We start from the raw sequence: 19,186 nt of genomic DNA, 5'->3' as shown, positions 1-19,186 counted from the left end.
TGCCAGACACACGACCCAAAGAGGTTGATGACCGAAAACAAAAACAGAAAGGTTCCATGTGCACCAAAAGGTTTGTAGCAGGAAAGAACTGAAAACAAAGTAGCTGTCCATCAATTGGAGGGTGGTACATAAATGAATGGAATATTACTATGCTTTAAGAAACACAAACGTGATGAATACAAGAAGCACAGGCAGGCAGACTTAAGTATTATGAACTCACATAAAGCGAAGTGATGACATCAAACACATAATTGACACAATGACAACAACGTAGGTGGAAAGAACAACAAAACAAACTACAAGCCCAAAAGTTGAGAAAAAGCTGACATACAAATGTAAGGAACAATGAATATGACAATCCAGGGAAATGTGAGAAGACCTGTAAGAAGTAATGCAGATGATTGCACATGTATAACCTATATAAAATTGCTTACTGTCTCAGGGAGGGAACAGGTGAGGGAGGGAGAGAAAATTTGGAATTCAAAATTTTTTTAAATGAATGTTAGAAATTATCTTTACATGGAACTGAGGGAAATATTATTTTAAAAAGGAAGAAATGGGGGGGGAATCAACTTCTTTCAGAAAACCTGGAAATATTTTAGGTAGACCATATTTGGAGATAAAATCAACTTAAAAAGAAGTAATTAGAGTAAAGCACACACATATGCATACATGTATACACACACACTCATGCTACAACTATATAAATAAAAATAATGTCAAACAGCAATAAATTTCAGTTCAAATACATTAGACAATGTTACTAACTTAATAAAGTTAAAGTACTTTTTCTTACTTTCTTTTCACAAATAGTAAAATTTAAAAGTGCAAAGTTATATGCACTATTAGTTTTAATTATTCTTTTTACAAAAATATGGAATGTTACACAAATCCGTGTGTCATCCTAGTTAATCTTCCTCTGTATAGTTTCGATGTATGTTAAAATTTCTCCAAATCAAGTATGTAATTATATTTTTATACTGCTTTGCTTAGCTGTTTTGGGGGTGGGGTTATTGATTGTATCAGGTTGAGTTTATTTAGGTTTCTCTACCCTGTCAAAAAAAAACAATGAATTGGAAGACAAAGGAGTGGGTGGTCAACCAAATCAAAAGTCACCAAGAGATAAAAGAGGGTAAAGACTGGAAATCCTTCCTAGATTTGGCTTGAAGGATCAATTTCAATTCAATAAATAGTTATTGAGCACTTACTATGTGCATGGTAGAAGTGTGCTTTGAAGATGGACTAATGTTCATTTTCATTCGACTTTGGAATAGAAAAAAATTTATGTTGTGGTCAGAGATGGAGGTTCTGATGAAAAAACAATCATCCAGTAAGAAGGAACTTGTTATCTAAACTTCCTTTTTCAAACTTCCAGCAATGCCTATATATTCTGCCACACCTTTGTGGTTTTTCCAATAGTAAAAGAATAGAGGAACGCAAGTAAGTTCTCCTAACCAGGCTCAGTTTTCTTTCTCAGTATGTATAGCGACTTCCATATTGCTGAATACACATGGGACATTTTGACTGATTCGAAATCTAAAGGAAATTTTTGGAAAAAGAATAACACATTTGCAAAACTAATTTCTTAGTATCCTTCAGTTATTTTAGAAACATAATAATGTATTAGGCACAACTTAGTTTGCTTTAATTTCTTTGGCATTTTAGATTTAAACCTATAGTTTATTCAAATGATAACAATGATGATATCTGAACCTATAATTTCATCAATGTTAGGAACTCCCAGCATAGAAATTCCCTTTGCTGGTGCATCTGGGCAACTCACTGGGACCTTGTAGTATTAAGAGGTTAAGTGTACCAAGAGGTTAAGTGATCTGCTTATAGGAACACACACACAAACACACATAGACACATACATACATACACACATACATATATACATATATATATAAAATATACACACACATACACATGCATACATACACACATATACATATATATGCACAATATATATGCACAAAATATATACAAACATATGTGTATGTGTGTATATCTATATCTATCTATATTTACATGTAGATATAGATATACATGTATATCTATATTTATACAACTATATATGTATGTGTGTGTGTGTGTACGTATATATGCATATGCATATACATACATACACCTGGATCTTCCTGACTCCAAGGCCCTCTATCCTACCTCTCCATACCACCTCTCCTGAAAAGATTTATTTTTAAATGAATTAAATTTGGTTAGGATTAGAGCTGCAAGCTGCCTGAAGTTGAAGACCACAATATCTAACAGGTTGAACTATCAGTGACTGTCTTTTATCAAACACAATCTTGTCAAAATGTCTCCCTTCTGCTACCTCAGTCACCGTGACAAAAGTTTTAGAGCTGGACATTCTGTGCGTGAAATTATATCAAACATGACTCTGAGCTTTTTGAGGCCATTCCATAGCACAGTATGACCCTAAGCAAATTATTTAACCTGTATGAGTCTTAGTTCTCCCATCTGTAAAATGGGAGGGTTACACTTAGGTTGCCTCTATGGTCCCTTCCAGCTCTAAATCTAGATTGTATGAAATGTACTTCCCTAAAGTCTAGGACAGTCGGTGGTCTCAATATCAAATAGCGTATTTGCTTTATGAGACTTATCTCTCAGTAGTACTACTCTCTAAATCTTAGCTCTTCCACCCAGATGCAGTTACACAGTTACATACTCATTTGGAGCAAAAGGACATTATATACCTTGGAGAATAACAAGCAGCTTCTTTAAGTGAGACGCAGATGATTGATCCCTGATACAGGGGATACATCTGGTTTCATTTGCTTTTCCTTTCTGTTGTAGATTTCCATACACATGCACTAGCTTGACTTAGAGTGACCTCCCTTTGATCATCCATAAATAGCTATCCTCCGCTCCCTAAAAGATTAGAGCTGTGGTGGGGGGGGAGGGGAGTGTGATGAAAGGAACTGTGCATGAAGTTAAACTCTCATTCATTTTCCCCTCCCAACATAGCTGATCCTCCGAAAAAATTATAGGTAGATTAGAACTAGGTTTAATTTGATGCTTTACTGTCCTAATGACCTCTATGTATTGTTAAGACCAGGCCTGTAACTAGGGTAAGGCAACCAGAGCTTAACTTCTGAGTGCTGAAGTCAGAAGTTTCTGATAGCATTTGCAGACTTTCAGCAGCATATAGACAATAGAAAATAAGTAATTAAAATTAATTTGAATAGGAAGCTATCCTTCCTTGTATCTTTCCCAAGCTCTTGGATCTTTGTTTTTCCTTCTTCCCTCCCCCCTACACGTGTCCACTCATCCTTACCCACTCAGTTGAGAACACCTTTCGAACTATCTGCCCTGTGGCATAGTTTCTAGTGGTGTCTTTCTTTAAGACCTCACCAACGTCACGTTGATTATGACTCTGCTCAGCCTTTCTTTTGCCCAAGGAGTCTAGGACAGCTCTCAAAGATGTTTCAGAGTACCGCTACACAATCAGTTGTCTCTGAACCTAGTTTGAAGAGCCAGTGAAGCAAGCTGGTGATAGGAATGGCTATTCTCTGCTGGCTTTGTGAACTATAAACTAAGGCACTTTCCAGCTCAAACAGTTAATGAAAATCTAAGGGTATTTATGTCTGACGTAAAGAATGAAAGATTTTTGTAAGAATGTATTTTAGTTGTCAGGCAACTGATGCTCCTACAAAGTTCAGAGATCAAGATTCAAAAGTAGAAATGCGAACACTACCATTGCATTTAACTGGATTATAAAAGAAGTAATATAGACCTGAAGGAAGTGCACTGCAGTGGCAAGAAGGAGGTAGTACAGTATAGTACGAATAGTCCCATATTTGAAGTCAAGAAAGACCTGAGTTCAACTTCTAACAATAACACTTCATAGTTGGTCATGTCACTTAATCTCTGTGACTCTTAGTTTTCTCATCTGTGAAATGCGACCTCTGATTTTATCAGGATAGAAATTCCCTCTACCACTGCCAATCACAATACAATTTGATATGGGATTTTAAGGAGTTGCCTGAGATTCAGAAAAGCTGTAACTTTCTCTTGGCCATGGAGTTGATAAGATTCAGAAGAAGAATTTGAACTAACATCTTCCTAAATCCAAGCTCAGCAATCGATACACAATAACATGTTGCTTCTTTATCTGTGAAGTGAAAATAATAATAATAGCCTCAACACTAACTCACAGCAGTGCTATGAAGAAAGCACTTTGGTCACCCCAATTCTCTATACACGCGAGGTCATCATTATGTGGTAGTTTCAAATGCTGCAAAAGAGAGTCTATTTTGTGTGTCTGACATGGAATAAACATACATCAGAATCCTGGAACAAAGTGGGAAAGTGTTTATTACAATATCCTTTAAAGGTCACACAACTTCAGGGTTGGAAGTTATCACAGAAATCAAGTAAGACAATTTATACCTAAACCATAATCCCCTTCCCAACACTCACAACAAGAGTCCACCAAGATTTCTGGAGAGACTGCCATAGGATCTTTTGGTAGCAGCACCATTAGTATCATTGTGATTATTGTCATTATTGCTCTGTAAGCCTCCTTTTTAAAATTTATATAATGAGAATAGTAGTTGTGCCTACCTAACACAGGATTATTTTGGAAAAAGCAGTTTGTAAATTAAAGGGGTAGAGAAAGTACCTATCATTTGATTGAAATAGGGAACTCCCAGGTGAGGAAACTCCCTCCTCCAATCTAGGTTAGCACCTTCTCTGCAACTTACAGTCTTAGAGTTTTCTAGGATACCCAGGTCTTCCTAGTTCTGAGGTTAGTCCTCCGTCTATTATGCCACATTGTTTCTCATCATTTGCAGACTATAAAGCATAAAATTCTTGGTAAATACCAGATATTATTACCATTTCTTGTTCTAGGTAATGGCTTGAACATAGTTCTCGTAGAATTGCAATGGTTTAGAGCTGGACATTACTTTAAAGATCAACTAGTGCAACCTCTTCAGTTTACAGATGGGGAAACTGAGACTCAGAATAGTAAAATAACTTCTTCAAGGTTATACAACTATGCTATCACAGAAAACCTTTTGAGAACGTTGCCCTATACAAGAATTATATTAAATCCAAATACCAATTATTCCAATTTGCTTTGATTCTTAGACTCTTCTGTAGTAAATTCAGTACGTCCAAGTCTCTGACCCTTTTGACACTATCTAGATAGTTATTCTTAAACCCTCAGACCAAGAATTACTGATAAGGTAAGGTGGTGTATGCTACTTTTCCAATCACAATTCTTTACCATGAAAAAAATAAGATGAAATGTGGGATTTTTGCAAGGGTAATATTAGAGGGGCATTTTTAAAGAACCTGTTCCTTTGATGCTTTTTAATATCAATTCAGATTTGAAGGAGGAAGGACATCTGAAATGAAATTAATATTTTGGGTAATTTACATTTGAACTACCCACCGTATAATGAATGGCCCATAGATCTTATGAGAGCCACTCACAGAAATTTGCTGTGCATCTATCCTAATAGGGTCCAGTTAGCTATAGTCAAACAGAGCAGCCACATCTTCCTGCTTCATTTCATTAAAATATATGCATATTAACAATGTTAAAGTTCTGTGTTTATATGACATATTTACAACTATGTGGAAGAAAAAAATGGTATTAGGATAAAATAAAGGTTTCCCAGAAGCACAAAAATGGAGACTCCCTGCCAATAACCTGCAATTTGTAAGTCAGATTGTCAACCTTTTCTCATTAGTCATCAAGATTAGCAAAGCAAATGACTGTCCACTGTGATTTGACTGGGTCTACTGAAGGGTCCTCTAGCCCTAGAATTCTCCTACCACCCCAAGCCTATAAAGCTGAATGAAGTCATAGATCTGGAAAGGACATCAGGAGTCCTCTGGTCCAACCTCTTCATTTGGAAGATGAGGACATTGAGACCCAGAAAGGTTAGATGATTTGCCCAAAGATAATAAGTGCTAAGCCAGGTTTTGAACTCAAGCCCTGTGACAACAGTCTTTACACTGAACCATGTAGGCTCCCCAACCATTACATCAATTTCTTTGGTTTAAGCCAATTTAGTTTAGATAAACTATGTCAAAATGAAAACAAGTTATGAGAAAGGAACAACCCATTTGCACATGGTCAAGATAAACTCACACAGCTTTTCTTTTTAGTAAACCTGTTATTTCATTGGTATAAGAAACTCTCTGTGAGGTATCCTATTGCTCCAAGTCATTACCTGTTGTATAATTTAAAATCTACAGCCAACATTTTGTTCCTACAATAACGAAGGTGGTGGTGGTTGTCGTTCGGTCGTTTCAGTCATGCCCAACTCTTTGTGACTCCATTTTGAGATTTTCTCAGGAAAGATACTGGAGTGGTTTGTCATTTCCTTCTCAAGCTCATTTTACAGATGAGGAAACTGAGGCAAACAGAGTTAAGTGACTTGTCCAGGGTCACACAGCTAGTAAGTGCCTGAGACTAGATTTGAACTCATGAAGATGAGTCTTCCTGATTCTAAGCCCAGTGCTCTACACAAGGCTGCCATAGCCAACATTTTACCAAGAAGTTAACATCAAATCACTGTCTGGCACTGGTGTAGACACAAAGAAGAATAAAACTCAATTCTTGCCCTCAAAAAAATGTATTATGTAGAAGTGACAAAAACAAGCCATGCACAAAAATAAGTTCAAATTCATAAGAGACGTACAAAGCATTATGAGAGCTAAAGGAGGAAATGACCGGTTAAATTAGATTCATTAGGTATTAGCTATCAAAGATCAAGGCCCTCAGAGTATGGGACAAAGAACAGATAATATATAACAGAAAAACAATAAAGGCACACAAGCTGACCAAAGTATAGACTAAAGTCCAGGAAGGCTGACCTCAGTGGGGTGATAAAACGGGGGTTGGCAAGCACACGTTATACAACAAATGTTAGGGCTGGAAGGGACCTTACTGATAATATAGAAACTGGGGGCAAGAATAATTAAATCAGGTTCACAATCTACTTCGTGGCAGAGCTAGCTTCCTGACTCCCAGTTCAGTGTCTTTTCTAATAGTCCCCCTCCCCATTCAGGGAGTTCAAGGCACCTGAGAAGGAGTAGAGGGAGCCCAAAGCAGTACAAAGAGCTTTGAACTTGGAGTCAGAAAACTTGAGTTCCAATTCTGACTCTGCCATTTATTATCTCTGCGACCTTGGATAAGTCCATTTTGCCCTTCTTGGCCACAGTGTTCTCATCTATCAAATGGGCAGTTCTAACATTCTAGGAGGGAGAGGCCACTTGGCGATTTTGCCCTCAAGCCTGCCCTGATGCAGGCTGATGTTACACATAGCCTGTCCCATCACTGCAGTCCCCCCAAAAAAGGAAAGAATTGTACCTGTTCCTTAGTTTGAGGGTTGATAGTAACAACTAGATACACTGCTCTGGAGAAGGCTAAAGGAGGGCAAACTGTTCTTTAAATTACAACAAAGCACATTATACACAATGAGACCAAAAGGTAAAAAAGATACGAATCTACTTTCAGCCTGACTTAGAGCCTCACTTGGGCTTCTCATTGTAAGCTCACTTCAGTTCCCCTTTGTCTGGGTTCGCCTCCTCAGCCCCAGGCTTGCAAGGAGCCAATCAGCCTGAAACACTTATTTCACAGCTCCTTTGTCAAGACAGAAGCTAAGTAATGCTTAGCCCTAGTCAACCTTGTATGGGCTCAGAGCCCCTGAGGACACAGGCCCCAGTGACCTACCTGCGATATCTTTCCAGATTCCCCCAGCCACATCTGAGCCTCAGGAATCTGCCCTTTGCTGGGTGGGTTTGCCCAGAAGGCCACCAGGCACCACAGTCTCTTCAATCTTCAACAACTCCTACTGGGTCTTTAAGCTTCTCTCTGTGAATCATGCAAATAGCCTCTAGGCTTATTTCCTGGAGAAAGCAGAAGTGAGGAAGCAGGGAGAGTTTCATTTTATATTGAATCCAAGCTGGTGACAACAGCAGCCTGAGTTACTGCAGAGACAGCCGGGCTGTACAGGAAGGTGACCTTTGACTTCCTTTTAACCAAAAGAGAAAACCCTCTGGAGCCTCAGGGACCATTTCTAACGAATGTGTGCTTCTTACTCCAAACCAGTGTGCTACCTATTTATGTGCATTTTGGGAGGGGGCCGTGTAGGAAGAAGAGCAAGCTTAAGATCACATCATGGCAACTGAAGGATTTTCAGGAAGGGGTCAGCAGTTTTTTTCTCCAGATGTGGTTCTGCATGTGACTTGTAAATGCAGGAGAGAGAATCTTTCACCAAAACCAAGCATTAGGCTGGAAACCACACCCTAATGGCAGTAACAGCAGTTCTTAGTGTAGTACAGGAGAAGGGACACCGGCCTGGCTCTCAAATACTAGGGTTCCCATCGGAGCCGGCCTTCCAATAGGGAACTTGGACAAGGACCCAAGCCTTTGATTAAACATCTACTCCGTGCCAGGCACTGTGCTAAGTGCTTTACAAATATTGTCTTATCTGATCTTCCCAGCAGCCCTGGGGAGTAGGTGCTTTTATTATCCCCATTTTACAGTTCATGAAATCTACCTGACAGAGGTTAAATGACCTGTCCAGGGCCGCACAGCTAGTATGTGTCCGAAGCTAGTCTCGAAATCAAGTGCTGCTAACTGCAAGACCAGCTTCTGTCCAATGCACCATATTCTGCCCCCCGAGTCACTGACTCTGCCTTTGTAACCTGGGGCAACTCATTTCACCATCCTTGTCCTCAGTTTCCTCAACTAGAATATGAGAGAACTGGATGAGAATGGTCTCTGGAGGGCCTGCCAGCTACAAATCTATGATTCTGTGACTCCATAGCTCTGGGCTCTAGTTTCTTTATCTGTGAAACAGAACTACTTCTTTCTGAGTTGGATGGGTAGCCTCTGAGACCCCTTTATATCCAATACCACTAATGAGAAAAATTACAGCAGCAGGAGTTTATACCTTATACTTTTATTCAGCTCCAGAAAGCAGTTATTTTATCCATGCATACAATAGTCTGCAGAACATTAAACATATAAAAAGAAAAGCTGGATAGCAACTTGGCTCAATCAGGATACAAAGAAAGCAAAAGACAGGTTCTCCTCTCAAGGAGCTTACAATCTAGTGGAGAGATAACAAGCAAATAGATATGTGCAAGCAAGACATATATATATAGGATAGATAGGAAATGATTAATTTTGGGTTTTTTTTTCAATTGTGTCCAACTCTTCATGACCCCATCTGAGGTTTTCTTGGAAGCTACAATAGTTTTCCATTTCCTTCTCCCACTCTTTCAGATGAAGAAACTGAGGGAAACAGGGTTAAGTGACTTGCCCAAGGTCACACAGCTAGTAAGTGTCTGAGGCCAGATTTGAACTCATGAAAGCGAGTCTTTTCTGACTCCAGGCCAGGTACTCTAAACATTGAGCAATCTAGCTGTCCTCAATTAAAAAACTAATAGGTCTGTTTTTGTTTATTGTATTTGTTGAATAAGGTAAGAAGAAGAAGAAAATGACAATGGTGGTGGTGACAGGGTGCTTGAGTGCTTGTGTTTGGGTGCTTGTACTTGGACCCCAATTTCCACATATTATAAAAGCAAACTGCATAAATTCCTTAAATCTCCTTAACAATTCAACAAGCGGTGTTATTATAGATAAAACAATCACTGGGCATGTTTTTAATAGTGACATTTTTCTGAATATTCATAACATCAAAACTAAGGGTAACTAAAAGTTCTTGAAATGGAGACCTAGCGAAAGAAATAAAAACCACAGGAAAGCAGGCAATATCTATCATCCCCACCGTCCTGTTTGCTCATGAAACTGTCCAGACAATGCCTTTATTGCACCGATCAGAAGATAAGCTTGGATCCCAACACTTTCGTTTCATTACCTATACAAAAAGTTTGTATGCGCCTGTGTAATAATTCACTAAATATTAAACATAAAAGAATGGCAGGATAGTGACTGTACCAGGACCATTTCTATGTGAACTTGAACATAAAAATGGGAACAGTATAATAACAGCAGCCGATTTTCACGTAGGACGTTAAGCTTTGCAAAGACTTTCCATACATTAACTCATTTAATACTCTAACAGCCCTGTGAGGGAGGTGCTAGTATAGCCATAAAGCAACTAAGGCTCCACCCACGTGTACAAAAATATTTGTAGCAGCTCTTTTTGTGGTGGCAAAGAATTGGAAATTGAGGGGATGCCCATCAATTGGGGAATGGCTGAACAAGTTGCGGTGTATGAATGTAATGAATAATATTGTGCTCTAAGAAATGATGAGTAGGAGGACTTCAGAAAAACCTAGAAAGACTTGTATGGACTGATGCTGAATGAAGTGAGTAGAACCAGGAGAATGTTGTACACAATAACAGCCATGTTGTACAATGACTTACATTGATAGATTTAGCCTTTCCAAGCAACGCAAGGATCTAAAACATCTCCAAAGGTCTCACGATGGAAAATGCTATCCACATCCAAAGAAAGAACTATGGAGTTTGAATGCAGATCAAACCATACTATTTGCTATTTTTTTTTCTTCTGTTGTGTTTTGTTTCCTCTTTCTGGTGGTTCCTCCTATTGGTTCTAATTCTTCCTTACAACATCACTAATGTGAAAATATGTTTAATAGGAATGTATATGTATAGCCTATATCAGATTACGTGCCATCTTGGGAAGGGAAGGGGAGAAAAATTTAAAATTCAAAAGCTTATGGAAGTGATTGTTGATAAGTCAAAATAAATTAATAAAAATTAAAAAAAAAACTAAGACTCAATGGGATTAAGTCAGTCAATAAGGATTTATAAAGTGCCTACTATGTGCCAGGCATTATGCTAAGTGTTGGGAATACAAAAAAAAAGGCAAAAGACAGTTCCTTTCTTCAAGAAACTTATATTTTAATGAGGGAGACAACAAGCAAACAGATACATGGAAACAAACTCTATAAATGAAATAATTAAGAGAGAACAGACACTAGAATTTAGTGGGGTTGGGCAAGGTTTTCTGTAGAAAGTGGAATTTGAGCTGGAGCTTGAAAGAAAACAGGAAAACCAAGAGGTAGAGATGAGGAGAGAAAATGCCCAGAGCCAAGAAAGGAAGCATCTTGCTCCTGAACGGCAAAAGGCCAGTGTCTGAAGCAGACTTGTGTGAAAGTCTTTCTAATTCCCAAGTACAACAGTCTTTTTTTTTGGGGGGGGAGGTGTTGGGGAGAGAGGAGGCAATAGAGATTAAGTGACTTGCCCAGAGTCACACAGCTACGTATCAAGTGTCTGAGGCCACATTTGAACTCAGGTCCTCCTGACTCCAGGGCCAATACTCTATCCACTGCACCACCTGGAGGTCCACCAAGTCTAGCAGTCTTGCAACTCCATGCTCTGAACTTCTGGGTAAGCTTCTGAATGACAATAATAGCTAGCATGTAAATAGCACTTTAAGGTTTGCAAAGCACTTTACAAATATTTTCTCATTTAGTCTTCACAACCTTGGGAGATAGGTGCTATCTCCATTTTACACATGAAGAAACCGAGGCAGATAGCAGTTAAGGAACTTGCCCAGGGTCACACAGCTCCTAAGTGCCTAGGGCCAGATTTGGACTCTTATTTTATTATCTATCATTATTTATGCCCACCAAGTCCAGTCCTCTCTCCACTGGGGCCGTCTAGCTGCCTCTGATTATCTCAATGGTCTTGGGTCTACAATGAGAATAGGAACTGAGTCAGGTCTGTGAGGGGAGAGGAGGGAGAAAATATCTTAAAGTACCTGAGGATAAGTAACAGCTGGCTTCCAGGAAGAAGGAGGATGATTAGGAACTCTGATAACATCCCCATGCCTCATGGAGGAAGGGGCCACAAATGACTATATGTTGTTATGTGCTGTAAATGAATAACTAAGAAATTAAGCCCCCAACAATATGGAAGTGGATGCCTAAGATTATGCACTGGTGTCCAGATTGGGTTGGACCCTAGCTTTATCTGTTAATATAGACCTACCAATGAATTAAAAGAGCAGAAGCTAGGAAAAAAAGAAAGTTGTTAGAGAGAGGCTCAGAATGTTTTAGCACAATGACTGGTAACATAGTAAGCATTTAAGTAATGTTTATTGAAAGGCAGAACCAAGATGGTGGAGACAAGCCAGGAAGTTGCCTAAGCTCTCCCCAGTTGCCCTCAGAAACACATTAAATTAAGCCTCTAGACGGATTGTGGAGTGACAGAACCTGCAAAAAGATGGAGCCAAACAAATTTCCAGCTTAAGACAACTTAGAAGGAGTTTATGAAGTCAGTCTCACTTAGGTAAAAGGGGAGCATAGCCCAGCACAGGTCTTGTCTGGGCAAGCCACTGGGAGATTCAGCCAGCACAGATCAGCATCTGAGGCCCCTCAGTCTTAGCTCAGCAGGCCAGTCGCACTACAGGACACCTGTGAGGCCTTTATCCCCAGCACAGAAGGCAAACTGCCAGATCCAGAATTCATGGCACAATAAGCACAACCAGGTCAAGTCATCCCAGCACAGTGGGCAAACCAGCACCTGAGGCCCCACAGCAGAAAGCCAGGGACCAGGCCCCTGGCCCACAGCACAAGAAGCTTGGGACAGTGACCCAGAAGCAGAGCTCAACTTCAGAAGTCTCAAAATAGGCTTTAAAATGAGAAGAAAAAAAACCCCTAACCATAGAAAGATACTATGTCAACAGAAAAGATCAAAACACAAACTCAGAAGAGCACAACAATGTCAAAATGCCTGTGTGTGAAGCCTCCAAGGGGAATGTGAGATGGTCTCTAGCCCAAAAATCCTTCTTGGAAGAGCTCAAAAAGGATTTTAAAAATTATATAAGAAAGGTACAAGAAAAATTGGGAAAAGAAATGAGAGTTATGCAAGAGAGAGTCAATAGCTTGGAAAAGAAAAAACAAACACTGAATGATAAAAACATTCCTTAAAAATACAATTGGTCAAAAAAATCCACTGAAGAAAACAGCTCTTTAAAAAGTAGAATTGGCCAAATGGAAAAGGAGGTGCAAAAGCTAACTGAAGAAAATAATTCCTTAAAAGTGAGAATTGGTCAAGTAGAAGCTAATGACTCTATGAGACACCAAGAATCAGTCAAACAAAATCAAAAGGATGAAAAAAATGTAAAATATCTCATTGGAAAAACAACTGACCTGGAAAATAGACCCAGGAGAGATAATTTAAGAATAATTGTACTACCTGAAAGTCATGATCAAAAAAAAAAAATCTTGGGCATCATCCTTCAAAGAAATTATCAAGGAAAACTTCCCTGATATTCTAGAACCAGGGCATAAAATAGTCATTGAAAGAATCCACCAATCACCTCCTAAAACAAATCCAAAAATGAAAGCTCTAAGGAATATTGCAGCCAAATTCCAGATCTATCAGGTCAAGGAGAAAATACTTCAGTCAGCCAGAAAGAAACAATTCAAATATCAAAGAGTCATAGTCAGGATTACGCAGGATTTAGCAGATTCTTTGTTAAAGGATCAGAGAGCTTGTAATAGGATATTCCAGAAGTCAAAAGAGCTCAGATTACAACCAAGAATCAACTACCCAACAAAACTGAGCATAATCTTTCAGGGGAAAAGACAGACATTCAATGAAATAGGGGACTCTCAGACTTTTCTAATGAAAAGACCAGAGCTGAATGGAAAATTTGATCTTCAAATACAAGACTCAAGAAAAGCATAAAAGGGGGGGGGGGGGCAGAGCCAAGATGGTGGAGTGAAAGCAGTGACTTGCTTGAGCTCTCCCCCAAACCCTTCAAATAACAGTAAAAAAATGGCTCTAAACAAATTCTAAAGCAGCAGAACCCACAAAAAGACAGAGTGAAGCAAATTTCCAGCCCAAGACAGCCTGGATGGTTGGTCAGAAAAGAATATCACACCGGGCTGGGAGCAGAATGCAGAGCAGCGTGTGCAGGCTGCAGCAAACCTGGAGTAGGCCTTGCAGGACTGAATCGTGGGCAGCTGTGATGGATTCCAGACTCCTCAATCCACGAATGCCAAAGACAACTTAGAAGGTCAGTGGGAAAAGTCTGTTTCTGCAGTGCTGAGAGAGGAACTCGGGGTCTCAGAGTCAGTTCCAGAGCTCAGAGCATGGGCGCTGGATAGTGGCTGCATCCTGAGCTTCCAGCCCACAGACTGAGGGGGAATCTGGTGGCTGATCAGAGGGAGATTGCAAGGATCTCTTTGCCAGTGCTGAGGCAAGAATCTTTTGCTTTGCCCGTGCTTGAATCTGGGTCACAGTTCTGGGTGGCGGTCCTGGGGCAAGGAGGAACTCTGGCTTGGTAGAGCTTGTAGTGGCTGTGGAGAGGAAAACTTCCTCACAGTTCCAAGACAGAAAAGACTGCTTGTGGTCACTCATAGACCAGGAAAGGAGTAAACACCTCACCTCTTATCATACCACCTTGGAAGAACTGAAAATTTACAAGTCCCTAGAAGTATCTCTGAAAACAGCTGTACAAACCCCTGAAGCTTGGGATAGTACATTCTCCACATTGGAAGCAGACTCTTGCCTTAACAAAGAGTTTAAAACTCTAGTAATTGGCTGGGATCATGAGCAAGCAGCGCAAAAAGAGTCAGACTATATTTTCTTACTTTGGTGACAAAGAAGATGAAAACATACAACCAGAAGAAGACAACAAAGTCAAAGCTCCTACATCCAAAGCCTCCAAGAAAAATATGAATCAGTCCCAGGCCTTGGAAGAACTCAAAAGGAATTTTGAGAAAGAAGTAAGAGAAGTAGAGGAAAAACTGGGAAGAGAAATGAGAGTGACGCAAGAAAATCATGAAAAACAAGTCAACAGCTTGCTAAAGGAGACCCAAAAAAATACTGAGGAAAATAACACCTTAAAAAATAGCCTAACCCAAATGTCAAAAGAGGTCCAAAAAGCCAATGAGGAGAAGAATGCCCTAAAAAGAAAAATTGGCCAAATGGAAAAGGAAGTCCAAAAGATTACTGAAGAAAATACTTCCTTAAAAATTAGAATAGAGCAATTGGAAGCTAATGATTTAATAAGAAATCAAGACATTGTAAAACAAATCCAAAAGAATGAAAAATTAGAAAACAATGTGAAATATCTCATTGGAAAATCAACTGACCTAGAAAATAGGTGCAGGAGAGAGAATTTAAAAATTATTGGACTATCTGAAAGCCATGATCAAAAAAAGAGCCTAGACATCATCTTTCAAGAAATTATCAAGGAAAACTGCCTTGATATTTTAGAACCAGAGGGCAAAATTGAAATTGAAAGAATCCACCGATCTCCTCCTGAAAGAGATCCCCAAAGGAAAACTCCTAGGAATATTGTAGCCAAATTCCAGAGTTCCCAGGTCAAGGACAAAATATTACAAGCAGCCAGAAAAAAACAATTCAAGTATTGTGTAAACACAATCAGGGTAACACAAGATTTAGCAGCTTCTACATTAAAGGACCACAGGGCATGGAATACAAAATTCCAGAGGGCAAAGGAGATAAGATTATAACCAAGAATCACCTACCCAGCAAAACTGAGTAGAATCCTTCAGGGGAAAAACTGGTCACTCAGTGAAATAGAGGACTTACAAGCATTTTTGATGAAAAAACCAGAGCTGAATAGAAAATTTGACTTTCAAATACAAGACTCAAGTGGAACATGAAGAGGTAAACAGGAAAGAGAAATCATAAGAGAATTATTAAGGTTGAACTGTTTACATTCCTGCATGAAAAGATGATATTTATAACTTATGAGACCTTTGTTAGTATTAGGGTAGTTGGAGGGAAAAAATTATATGTATGTATGGATAGATAGGTAGGTAGATAGATAGATAGATAGATAGATAGATAGATAGATAGATAGATAGATAGATAGATAGATGGCACAGGGTGAGTTGAAGATGAAGGGGTCATATCTGGAGAATAAAATTAAGGGATGAGAGAAGATTATACTAGGAGAAGGAGAAAGGGAGAGGTAGAACAGAGTAAATTACCTCACAAAAAAAACAGAAAAGAAAAGACTCTTACAGTGGAGGGGAAATGGTGTAAGGTGAGAGGGAATGAGTATGTCTTATTCTCATAGGATTTGGCTTGAGGAAAGAATAATACATACTCAATGGGGTATGCAAATCCATCTCACCCAACAGAAAAATGGGAGGGGGGGACAAGAAAGCAGGGGGACGATAGAGAGGAGGGCAGACTGGGAAAGGGGGTAATCAGAAGCAAATACTTCTGAGGAGGGACAGGGTCAAAAGAAAGAATAGAATAAATGGGGGGGGCAGGATAGGATTAAGGGAAATAGTTAGTATTTCACAACATGTCTATTATGGATGTGTTTTGCATAACTGCACATATTTAACCTATATTGAGTTGCTTGACTTTTCAATGAGGGTGGGTAGAGAGGGAGGAAGGGAGAAAATTTGGAACCCAAAGTTTTTAAAACACATGTTAAAAATTGTTTTCACGTGCAACTGGGAAATAAGAAATACAGGAAATGAGGTACAGAAATCTATCCTGCCCCACAGGAAAATAAAGGGGAAGGGGATAAGAGAAGGGGGGAGGGAGAGATAGAACATTGGGCAGACTAAGGGAAGGGATATTCAGAATGCATGCCATCTTGGGGTGTGGGGAGGGGCAAGATGGGGTGAAAATTTGGAACTCAAAATCTTGTGTGAGTAAATGTTGAAAACTAAAAATAAATAAATTTAGAGAACAGGAAAAAAAAGAAAAGCATATAAAGGTAAACATGAAAAGAAAAAAATTCAATAAGGTTAAACAGTTTGCATCCCTACATGGGAAGATGACACTTATAACTCTTGGGAACTACATCTCTATTACAGCAATTAAAAGGAGTATAAATAGACAGAGGGTGTGGGTAGAAGTTGACTTTGACATGATGAAATAAAAAAAATTAAGGGTGAAAAAATTATTGTACTAGAAGAAGAGGAAAAGGGGAGAAAGAATGGTGTAAACTATATCACATGAAGAGACACAAAAGACCTATTACAGTAGAGAGAAAGAAGAGGGGTGAAAATTGTTTGAATCTTACTCTTACCAGATTTAATTCAAAGAGGGAATAACAAAAATGCTCAGTGGGGTATAGCAATTTATCTTCCCTATAGGGAAGTAGGAGGGGAAAGGGAAAAGAAAAGGGAGGGGAGTACTGACAGAAGGGAGTTCAGATTGAGCAAGGCAGTGGTCTGAAGCAAAACACGGAGAGAGAGAAAAGTATAAACAGGAGGGAAAATAGGATGGAGAGAAATACACAATAAACATAACTGAATTTGAATGGGATGAACTCTTCCATAAAATGGAAGCAGATAGTAGAATGGATTAAATACCAGAATTCTACAACATGTTGTTTTCAAGAAACACATTTGAAACAGAGAGATACATGTAGAATAAAGGTTAAAGGCCAGGGCAGAATATATCATGCTTCAGCTGAAGAAAAAAAAAAGAGAGGTAAAAATTCTGATCTCAGAAAAAGAAAAAGCAAAAATAGATCTAAATGAAAGAGATAAGGATGGAAACTACATCTTGCTAAAAGGTACCATAGACAATGAAGTAATATTAATACTAAACATATATGTACCAAGGGGTATAGCATCCAAATTCTTAGGAAGGAAGTTAAATGAGTTACAGGAAGAAATAGACAACAAAAATAAACTAGTGGGGGACCTCAACTTCCCCTTCTCAGAACTACATAAATCTGGCTACAAAATAAACAAGAGAGAAGTTAAAGAGGTGAATAGAGTTTTAGAAAAGTTAAACATGATCTACCTCTGGAAAAAACTGAATGGGGATTAAAAAGGAATATACATTTTTCTTAGTGGTATATGGCACCTACACAAAAATTGACCATGTATTAGGGCATAAAACTCCCAATCAAATGCAGAAAGGCAGAAATATTAAATGCATCCTTTTCAGATCATGATATGTTACACGTATACATGTATACAAAATTACATATAGTGAAAGGCCATGGGAAAATGGATTAAAAATTAATTGGAAACTAAATAATTGAATCCTAATGAGTGGCCCAAACAATAAATCATAGAAACAATCAATAATTTCATCAAAGAGAATGACAATAATGAAACAACATACCAAAATTTATGGGGTATAGTTAAGGCAGTATTTCAGGGAAATTTTATATCTGCAAATTCTTACATGAATAAAATAAAGATCAGATTAATGAATTGGGCATGCAACTTTAAAAAGCTAGAAGAACAAATTAAAAATCCCCAATTAAATACTAAATTAGAAACTTTGAAATCAAAGGAGAGATTAATAAAATTGAAAGTAAGAAAACTGTTGAACTAATAAGTAAAACTGAGAGCTAGTTTTATTAAAAAAAATAAAATAGATAAACTTTTGGCTAATTTCATTAAAAAAAAAGAAAGAAGAAAATAAAATTACCAGCATCAAAAATGAAAAGGGGAAATTCACCACCAATGAATAGAAAATTAAAACAATAATTAGGAGCTATTTTGCCCAACTGTATACCAGTAAATCTGACAATCTGAGTGAAATGCATGAATATTCATAAAAATATAAATTGTCCAGATTAACAGAAAAAGAAATACAATACTTAAATAACATTTTAGCAAAAGAAATTGAACAAGCTGTCAGTGAACTCCCTGAGAAAAAACCTCCAGGGCCAGATGGATTTACAGGTGAATTCTGCCAAACATTTAAAGAACAATTAATTCTAATACTAATCAAAAGATTTGGAAAAGTAAGTGGAAAAAGAGTCCTATGAAATTCCGTTTATGACACAAATATGGTGCTGTTACCTGGAAAGAACCAAACAAAAAAAAAAGGAAAATTAAGACCAATTTCCCTAATGAATATTGAGGCAAAAATTTTAAATAAAATATTAGAAAAGAGATAACAGCAATTTATCGTGAGGATAATACACTATGACCACGTGAGATTTATACCAGGAATTCAGAGCTGGTTCAAAATTAGGAAAACTATCAGTATAATTGACCATATCAATAACAAAGCTAAAAAACCATAAGATTACCTCAATAGATGCAGCAAAAACTTTTGACAAAATACAGAACTCATTCCTATTAAAAACACTAGAGAACATAGGAATATGTGGAGTTTTCCTTAAAATGATAAGTAGTATCTATCTAAAACCATCAGCAAGCATTATATGTAAAGGAGATAAGCTAGATGCTAGAAGTTTTCCCAATAAGATCAGGGTAGAAACAA

At 38.2% G+C, this 19,186-nt stretch overlaps 1 protein-coding gene across 1 annotated transcript in view; it reads right to left on the bottom strand.

Moving 5' to 3' along the window:
* The window catches only part of WDFY4 (WDFY family member 4), a 395,486-nt gene extending 387,632 nt beyond the window's left edge, over window positions 1–7,854 (bottom strand). The window contains 1 exon segment of the mRNA XM_078150902.1: window positions 7,715–7,854. The gene's annotated coding sequence lies outside the window, so the exon portion shown is untranslated.
* Window positions 7,855–19,186: the final 11,332 nt, after the last annotated feature.

The sequence above is a fragment of the Phascolarctos cinereus genome, unplaced genomic scaffold (assembly GCF_003287225.1).
Source record: "Phascolarctos cinereus isolate Bilbo 61053 unplaced genomic scaffold, phaCin_HiC Scaffold_3;HRSCAF=262, whole genome shotgun sequence".
Classification (NCBI taxonomy): domain Eukaryota; kingdom Metazoa; phylum Chordata; class Mammalia; order Diprotodontia; family Phascolarctidae; genus Phascolarctos; species Phascolarctos cinereus.
The sequence above is the reverse complement of the archived record's forward strand: the minus strand, read 5'-3'. Positions and strand labels throughout refer to the sequence as shown.